This window comes from Seriola lalandi, unplaced genomic scaffold, assembly GCF_002814215.2.
Source record: "Seriola lalandi dorsalis isolate HSWRI2012SDOR001 ecotype SW California unplaced genomic scaffold, Sedor1 jcf7180002054748, whole genome shotgun sequence".
Lineage (NCBI taxonomy): Eukaryota > Metazoa > Chordata > Actinopteri > Carangiformes > Carangidae > Seriola > Seriola lalandi.
Window position 1 is genome coordinate 1381980 of NW_019525301.1, and position 9369 is coordinate 1391348.

The following is a 9369-nucleotide window of genomic DNA, read 5'->3' on the forward strand; positions in this document are numbered from 1 at the left end:
GATGGTGTTCTACCTTTTCTGCTTTTGAACTGATTGGATTTTTGAGGAATGTGCTTGCTTCCATTTTTTAGGTTAGTGGGGTGTAGCATTTTCTTGTAACTCCATCACAGGTGAAATTAAGAAATCTGGTTTGAGAAAGTTTACTATTTGAGGCAGATTAAATAGATTCACCCAGATGTAGTTAGACTGTGTTGTCCGCTATATGTACTTAAGCATGTTTTCTCACTGACAAAGTTGAATGGTCTGCATACAGAAAAAAAGTCTGTGTTACAGTCAACTGCAGATCTCATATAATTTATATATATAAGGAAGAGCAAGGGTCTTAAAACTGATCCCTGTGGAACGCCACATATGATCACTGCTGGAGCTGATAAGGTGCCATTAATATCTAAACAATGAATACAGTCACTTAATTGCGTAAAACTAAATGATTTACTGTACTCTTTAAGTAAGTTTAAATGTTACATTACATTACATTACAATGGTACAATGAAAATATTAATAATGCCTGAAACCATTTTACCTAATAAGTCTGAATTATCAAGTCAAAGTTATTTGCTGACAACCAAAATATAATTAGTTCTTTGAAAAGGAACATTTCAAATACATCAACATCATCATCATCTTTAGAAAACATATTTGAAATGAAAACAGACAAAAACAAAGATATTGTATAATATGAAAGAACAATGAGCTGCACTCTGTGCTGAGAAACTGTGTGTTTTAATGGGTAAATGCTTTCTGTTCAGCTTATACACTTGAGGATACTGTCTACCCTGTGTGTACTGAGTGGCTGATGGATGAAAATGAATGGTCTGATGATTCATCTATTGGCAAAAACCTCAAAAGCAGCTCCGTCCCCGATAAGTGTGCACACACCCTGCTGCACACCAGCTCAAATGAACTACGTGTCTTTCTAAGTGCTTCCGCTCTTTGTATTTTCTCCCACAGATGCTGACTCATATCAGGAACTCAGTGGTTATTTTGAATGTAATAAATGTCATAATTATCCTGATTTAAAGTTTATAAGCAGTGTTCTCATTTGAGTCATTGTCAGGCACAGACTGTGAAGGGAAGAGTCATTTCATTACCTGAAAACCAATTCTATTCCCTCTTGTGATGAGGGCCTCACAGTAGCATTTGTTTATACTCCATTCACTATTTTCACTTTTCAAAATACTTAAAGCTGACATTATTGTAGTTTAGGTATGTGGTAATGTAGATGTTACCATAGATTCACTGTTATTTTGTTTTTGTTTTAACAACATAAGTATTCATTTGGAGTCGTGTCTCAAATGTCAAATGTAGATCCATTATTCACTTTATGCTCTATATGCTCCTCAACTAGTTTCTAACTTTGTCTTTCTGCAGTTGGGTACAAAGCAAACAGTGTATACTGGACTTTTTTCCACTGTCAACATCAGTTTGTGGGCCTAAACAGTGAGCTAAAAGATGCTAAGACTAAGGGGTTGTGCTAGTGGTTTGATAATTCTCTGTGGGTTCATAATTATTAATGATCCTTTTAACATTACATTTGAATTACATAAAGGTGGTGGTGCAGCTTTAAGTTTGGTTTGAAGTATTCTCTAATGCAGAGGTTTTCAAAGTGGAAGGCGGGCCTCACCAGGGGAGGCTCAGGCTGAATATTACAAGTTTTTATCAAAAGAGATCAGACAAATCAGCCTAAATGTGTCTGATTTGGTTGAAGAGATAGACAGCAATACATTTGGCTCAAGAATGAACTGATTAGATTTTGGTGGTCAAAGGACAAAGGTCAAGCTCACTGTGCCCACACAAAATACTTTTTAGCCACTACTCAAGGCATCACTCAGCAATAATGAATCTTGACAAATTTTCACACAAATGGTTAATAATCTAAAACTAGTCTCAGTGGTGGAGTCATAATGAGTGTAATGAGTCAGTGCACTCAGCATCTATACAAGGCTTACCTATATACCTTTATACACAACCAAACACACATTATTACAAACTGGAAAGTCATCAGCTCACCAGTAATGAGGTGCAAGCAAGTCACAGTATCCTGTAACATTTTTCCTTCACTGGGATAGCAGAAAGGCTTAGGCTGACATAGAGAGGATAAATTTGATCTCAGACTAGGAAATAAGGAACATATTTTGTTTACATCAGTGTGTCAGCATTCTTTAAAAAAAAGTTTCCACCCCATTTACCCACCCCAGGAGATAAATAGGGTTATAGCAGAGTATCTAATATCTAAGATCAAAAGCCATACATGTCTTACAGTGGACTAAAAAGGCCTTAATGTGTGTGCTATTGAGCATGAAGCCCTGTGGTCACAGGGAAGCCCCTGCTCTGCCTCCCATTCTACAAAAACTAAAACAGATTTCAGAGATCATTGAACTTTGAAACACATGATAAATGGATGAAACAACTGCAAAAACCCTGGAAACAAAAGTACATCTCCTGCCCCTCCTGCATGCTGCTTCACTGGGTTCATGCAGCAGCCCTTGTAGAAACAGAGCTCCATAAGTCAAACACCGGTTAGAAAGTCACCTACTCATGAGCAGACATGTCATTTGCTCTCTCACTCTCTGAAGTATATTCGCTCCTCCCAAAAATCATCTGTATCACCACTTTTATTAACAATGACTTAGATTTTAAAGCACATTTTTCACACATTTTAAAATGATATATGACATTGCATTGCAGTAGGAAATGTATTTCCAGTGTAGTCATCTATGGAAATAATTTTACAGCTTGTAGTGTTTTGGCCATAGAGGGAGGACTAACAGTGTATGGAGCAGAAGGCATGGATGGGTGCCCGGGTCCCACAGCTGCATGGCGCTGGGTCACAGACAGCCCTTCTCTCTGGGGCACATTGCTCCTTTTATGCCTAACACACTGAAGCATTGATCTGAGGCTCCCTCATCTCCGCTGCACCGACACAGCTCAGGTCAGCACAGACTCCAGCAGGGCTCAGTGAACACAATATCTGACAACATCTCACATGCAAACATTACTTTGCTTTTAGCAGCCCTGTCAAAGAATGAATAAGTTAACGTTTTAAACTTTATCACTGTAACTTCTACACTTTGAAAGGTATCTTAGCAACCATGTACAAATTAGGCATTAAGCTAAATGCTTATTTATGAGTTACTGATCACTTGTTATCATTAAATAATATATATCTTTGATCAAATGTAACCAATTCAAGAACATTCATGTATAGATTTTTACCACTAAAGTGTTTTTACAGTGCAAAGTAATTCACCCCAAAACCCATTGTAACAAATGTACAGACGTTAGCCAACAATGTGTGTGTGTTTGTGTGACAGCTCAGACTTTAAAGCTGTTATTATCTATATTTTTATATTAATAGAGGGGTTAATAACAAATCCCTCAGATAATTATCACACAAAGGCCAAAGACAGACAGAGTTAGCCTGGAGCATAGCAGCTAAAGAGCCAGATATAACAATATGCTAATGTCGCTCATATCTGCTGGGTTTGTAAATAGGCAACTGTTTGCTGACATGTTGGCCATGTGAAATTTGAAGGTGAGAAGGTCAGTGTTGTGATGGTTAATTTTGCTTCACGGTCTCCAGGTGGCCAAAAAATTCAAGTAATGCAGCTTTAACTAAGACATTTTATTTGTCAAATACTTTGGATATTTCAGATCTAGGAGTGTAACTGAATATGGCACATTTTTCCACCCTGATACAGAGTTTAGTAACATTACAGGCATTTTTAGGTAATTTTCACAACTTGTTTTCATTGCCCTCAAATGGCCAAAATAACTGTTAATTGTTAAATTGTCCCCTAACTCAACAGGAGTTTGTTTTTCATTTCTGTTATTTTCCTCATCTTTGCATATTTATGAATTGGAGCGATACAGGCTCAGGATAACAACAATTTAGTTGCTCAAATTGAAGCATTTTCAGCATGTGGTGTTGTGTCATTGACTTTATATGCAATCGCGCCGCCACCACCACGCCAGTTGATTAACATCAGCTAACCTCAGTCACCATAAGCTATCAGTCATACCAGACTAAGTGAGGATATCTGCAAAACCCCTGAATGTACTGGTGTGGAAACTATTTCTCATGAACTTAACTTTTTGAAAGTATTATTTCTACTTCTAAAGTTACATAGTGTAAGTGTCAGAAAGAAACACTATTTGCACTATTTACATTTTATTCCCTATTTACATCTCATGGGGCCCATTATGTTGCACAGATAGAGACACAGACACATTCAGCTCTTACTGAGGCCCTCTGTCCCAACAAACACCAGCACGCTCTGCAAGATTAACTAAAGCGACACAATTTAAAACCCCCATAACCACATCATGGATTAAAAATGAAAATATTATTTACAACAGTTTTCCAGAAAATCCATGTTAATTGATGTCTGCATAACTGTTTATAGGTCTTTGTAAAAGTTTATATGCCCAACAATCAAATTTGAAAGTTAGTCAATTCTCCACAGGGCAGGGTAACTGCAAACTGCTTGCGATTTTTTTTTTTTTTTTTTTTTAATCAATCCACCCCCCACCAGTCTCTCTTTCGTTCTGTCTCTCTGTGAGTGGTCAGCTATTACTCTGCTGGCCCAGAGCTGGCTGATTGATATTCATGGCACTTCTCCCCTGGCTGATACACTGACCGGTTTACAACCTCAGTGGGAGGAAGCCTGTCAATACAAAGCTCAGGCTCTTTTATGATTCTGGAAAGTTACTTTTCTGATTCCACTATTTGCCGTCCTGCTGCATCCTTCACTAATGTCTGAGTGTTTGGAAGTAGTAAGCTCTTATTTAGCTCATCAACAACTGAAATTTCCATTTGATTCATACAGCGTGTGATGACGTCTTAAACTAATGAAACTCAGATCTACTCACTTTTAGTTAATTCTGATTTACAGCCACTGCTGAGAGAAAAACATGAACAGAAAATTTGTCTTAGTTTCATGCTAATGTGACACGATAGCAAGTACAGCAAGTGATAAAATATTAACTGACCTACATGGTGCAAGAGCATATTCAATACAGAGCAACACGCATTTTAAATATATGATTCACATATGTGCATTAAACTCTCAGTAGAAGCATCTGTGTTATATATAAGCACAACTAAAGTGAAAGTTTGTTGCAGCCCAATGGGTTCTATCTCCATTTTTTTTACTGAACATATTTAATAACATTTCATCACATAAAAAAACAAGAGGATGTTTACATTAACTATATTTCCATATTACGTTTTCAAATGCTTTAAAACAAAGAATAAACATAATTGTATTAAAACCTTAAATTATGCTGCAGCTAGTGATGACAGCTCATGGTTGTCATAGTCAGGAGTAACAATTGTTACAGTAATGATGGGATTTGTCACTGTAAACAGAACCCAAACAAATGCGGATACATACTCAGTTTTCAATATATCTGAGATCAATTATATTGCACTGTGACTGATGAATTTACAGATTCTTATGATTAGGGGAAGCTAGCCAGTCCCACACCTGAATGACTCATTTGCAGGAAAAACTGTCAAATGGGAAAAACGGTTTATGAACCAACCAGCACCCGTATGACCCCAGCGTGTATGTGGAAGAAATACTGATATGACAATCCGCTGAAAGTCTTCTTGTGGAATCCCACTAGTCTGTCGGTCCATCAATTTGGTCCACACTGAAATATCTCGACAATTATTGTATGAATTGTCATGAAATTGTGTACAGATGTCCACAGTCCCCAGATCATGAACTATGATGAATCACTTGACTTTTCCTCCAGTGCCAACATGAGGTTGACTTTTGTAGTTTTTTGTGAAATGTCTCAGCAACAATTGGATGGACTGCAATGAAATTTAATAGAGATGTTCATGTCACCCGGAGTATAAATCTTAAAAAGGACCTATTGTGCTTTTCCAAGTTTTCCCTTTCAGTGATAAGAAATCTTCAATACAGATTTGAAACATGAAAACTCAAAAAAGATACAACAGCCATTTATTCATGTTGAAACTGTCCTTTGGTATTTTTTGGTGTTAAATCATCAAAGACCTGGGTGGTACTCAGAGCACGCTGTGTGCATTTTATTGATGCCCCACTGGATCATTTCAGGATACAGATTAAATGAATCCTCACAGCCATTTGGAGTCATTAACATAAGAGGTTACCAAAGGAGACATGCGACTAGCAACTGCACATTTAACCATTTCCCAGTGTGTACCTCCCCATTTGAGTTCATGGATAACTCACACAACTCATTACACAGTGGAATTAAATGAAATCACATCATCTGTCAGTTTCATCAGCTGCCAAGTTAATCAGGCAGCCACACATGGAAATATTTTATGATAGATGATGATGTGTCACATTCCTGCTGTGAATAAGATGTTATACTGGTCACACGGTAAAACACTAACTGGTGACATGATAAAATGTGATATAAGCTGTGATTTTATATTATTTCATGTAAACATGAGACCTGAACTGAGTATAAACAGACAGACTACTAGTGTTGCTAGTAGAAATTGTTTTTTGCCATTTTGAAAAGAGTGGTGGGATGTCCTTGAGGCTCTTCCATCCTCAGGGAAAGAGAAAAGAATCTGCCCACAGTGTGACCACAAGGTGCTCAGGCCATCTGTGTCATTCTGTTACAGAGCATTTCCAATGTCCTTGGTTTAGCTTTAAGTGACATGAGTTCATTGGAAAAAATAGCTTTTTTCTAAGGGTGTAACAAATGCTACATATTTTTATTTTATAATATAAATATAGAAATATTGACAACTTTTAAAATGTTTTCAATATTTCCTTTTATGAATCCCCCCAAAACATATTCAGCAGGAACTTAATAATCCACTTTATAAACTCACTTGTTCATTTATTTCAACATATTGATTGATGTTTTCACTGTCTGCATATTTATTCCCCTGTTAGTTTACTGATTATATTTCAACTGGTTAAAGAGTTTTTAAGGAGTCTGAGTTTTGGCATCCCGTCCCTGCACAACTCTATATTTATATATAGGACTATGTATCAGTATTAAAAATTCATTAGTCATTGAGTCAATAAAACACTCCCCCTATTCTTTGTGTGTTCAGCAGCTCTAGATAAATCAAGCTGATAATGTCACATGTTTCAGTCCTGGACCTGCACTTTGCAAACAATTATTCAACGTAAACAGAGGGTTAGGGTTTATAAGTTTATAAAGTAAGTATTATCATTACCTTAAAGGTCTTGCTTGAAAAGCTTGTGGGCTGTACAGTAACTGCAAGGTTTCAAAATTAAGTAAATAAAAAAGACATTATTAAATAAATAACCATGTGAATAAATACAGACAAAATGTATAATATAACCAAGAAATTATCTAATATAATAAAATCCAATATTATGAAATTACAGGTTATTTTGTATCTCAATCCAGCAGTTTTCATTTCAGAATGTTCTTTTTTTTCAAAGTCTGTTTATTTCTCACCATTTCATTTCATAAAGCCACTTTTCATCAAGTCTTTATCTGTCAATTACTACAAACAGACAGGGCTTTGGATCTCCATACAAATTAAATGAGTACGTCCCTCACATGGTGCAGAATACAGATTTTTTCCACGCCAAAATACAACTCCACTGTAACTAGAGTTTTATTTCATTTGCAGAAATCCTTCACTGTTTTACAGCTCAAAAATATTCATCATCAATACCGAGGAATGAGTAATAGTTTGCAGGTGAACACTAATGTAATTTTGGAGGTGAAAAAAGTATGCATTTCAAGGCTTATCAAAATGAGAAGAATCTTTGTTTAAAGAGCCTTGAAGAAAATGAAAATATCAGCCAAAAGCTAAAAGCTTGAATGAACTTTTCTCCATTAACACAATGTATTAGAAACAGTGTGCTGCTGAGCCCTCTGCTGAGTTAAGCTGCAGATCTAAGCTGTTGCAGGGGTGCTGCCATTGAAGCTGGTGTGATGTCCTGTATTTGCACCTTGACACGTTGATGCCATGCTGCCTTCAGCCTCAAGGGGGCAGACGTGCACCACATCTGCATGTTTTAAACAAGCAAATCAAAACAGATTCAGGAGGAACATCAGCTTCCAATGTGGCCTAACATGTTAGTAACAAATGTCAATTAAAAATAATTGCAGTGGCTTTACAGAAGGGAGCTGTAGATCCATATTATTAATGTGTTTCCCTATATGCTTTGAAAACTTCAGTATAATTTATAAAATGTAGCATTTAAAAAACCTGTCCAATCAAACTGACACAGAATATTTAAAAGGTCATATTGAATCGTTTGAGTCGGCTACTACAAACCTCGCAGTGATTCCACTGTTCTTTATAGTGTCGGTGTGCAGGCAGGCAGGTTTACTTACTAACTCACTGGTAACAATAAAGAGGTAAAAGGGCTCTTTGTTGTAGGTCTTAGTTTGTGCAGCCTGGAGGCAGAAGCAGAGGAGAACTTGACAATAACACTGAACTCTGACTGAACTCCTCCTCAGACTTCACTTGCACCTCCTCTGTAGTGAGCTGCAGAGCTGCATCTCCAGCCTGTTTCATCCCCCACAGGTGTACAGAAAGCTTCTTTATGTGTCGACAGCTACGAGGCTTTACAGTGCGGTGTGTGCAAAAAGCCTCAACGAGCGAGAGAGATGTGAGATACAGTGTGTTTCAATTAACTGACTCGCTCTCTGTTTCTTGATGATATTTCTGCGTGTGGGAACAAATAAAATGGCACATATGACATGTCTTATTCTCTCTGTTTATATGAATAATAAACATGTGCATTTTGTACCATCACACCCCATGATAACTCAGAGCTGGAGCTATGATAGCACCTCTAAAGCTCTCATGTTTTATATACTGTATGTTGTGATGTTTTTACTATTAGATAGAGCCGGGCTAGCTGTTTACCTAGTCTATATGCAAAGCTAAGCTAACTGTCTAACGGCTGTAGCTTCATATTTAACAGACGGACATATGGGAGATAACACAGGAGGGAAAATACATAAATAGATAAACGAAAACATTTATAAGCATGACAAAACATTTAATAAATGGTTTGTAACACACTATGAGCGGACATAAGCACATTTTTAAGTGTTTATTAATCTACATATTAATGCTCAGTATTTGCCACAACACTTCTCCTATGAAGACATATTTTATATTATCAAAATGTGTTTCTATATGTTGTTCATTATCTATACAACTGCCTCCTTCAATGGACGACCACAGGACGAGTTATAGTTGTTGACAAATATATTAATAAACACTTAAATCTGCTTACAACATTAAAATCTGTTATGAGCCACTCATTAAATGTTTATATAGTGATTATAAATGCTAGATTAAGTAAAGTTTTAAAAGAAGCGAAACACTATACAGTTATAACAGCTCTGATCCTA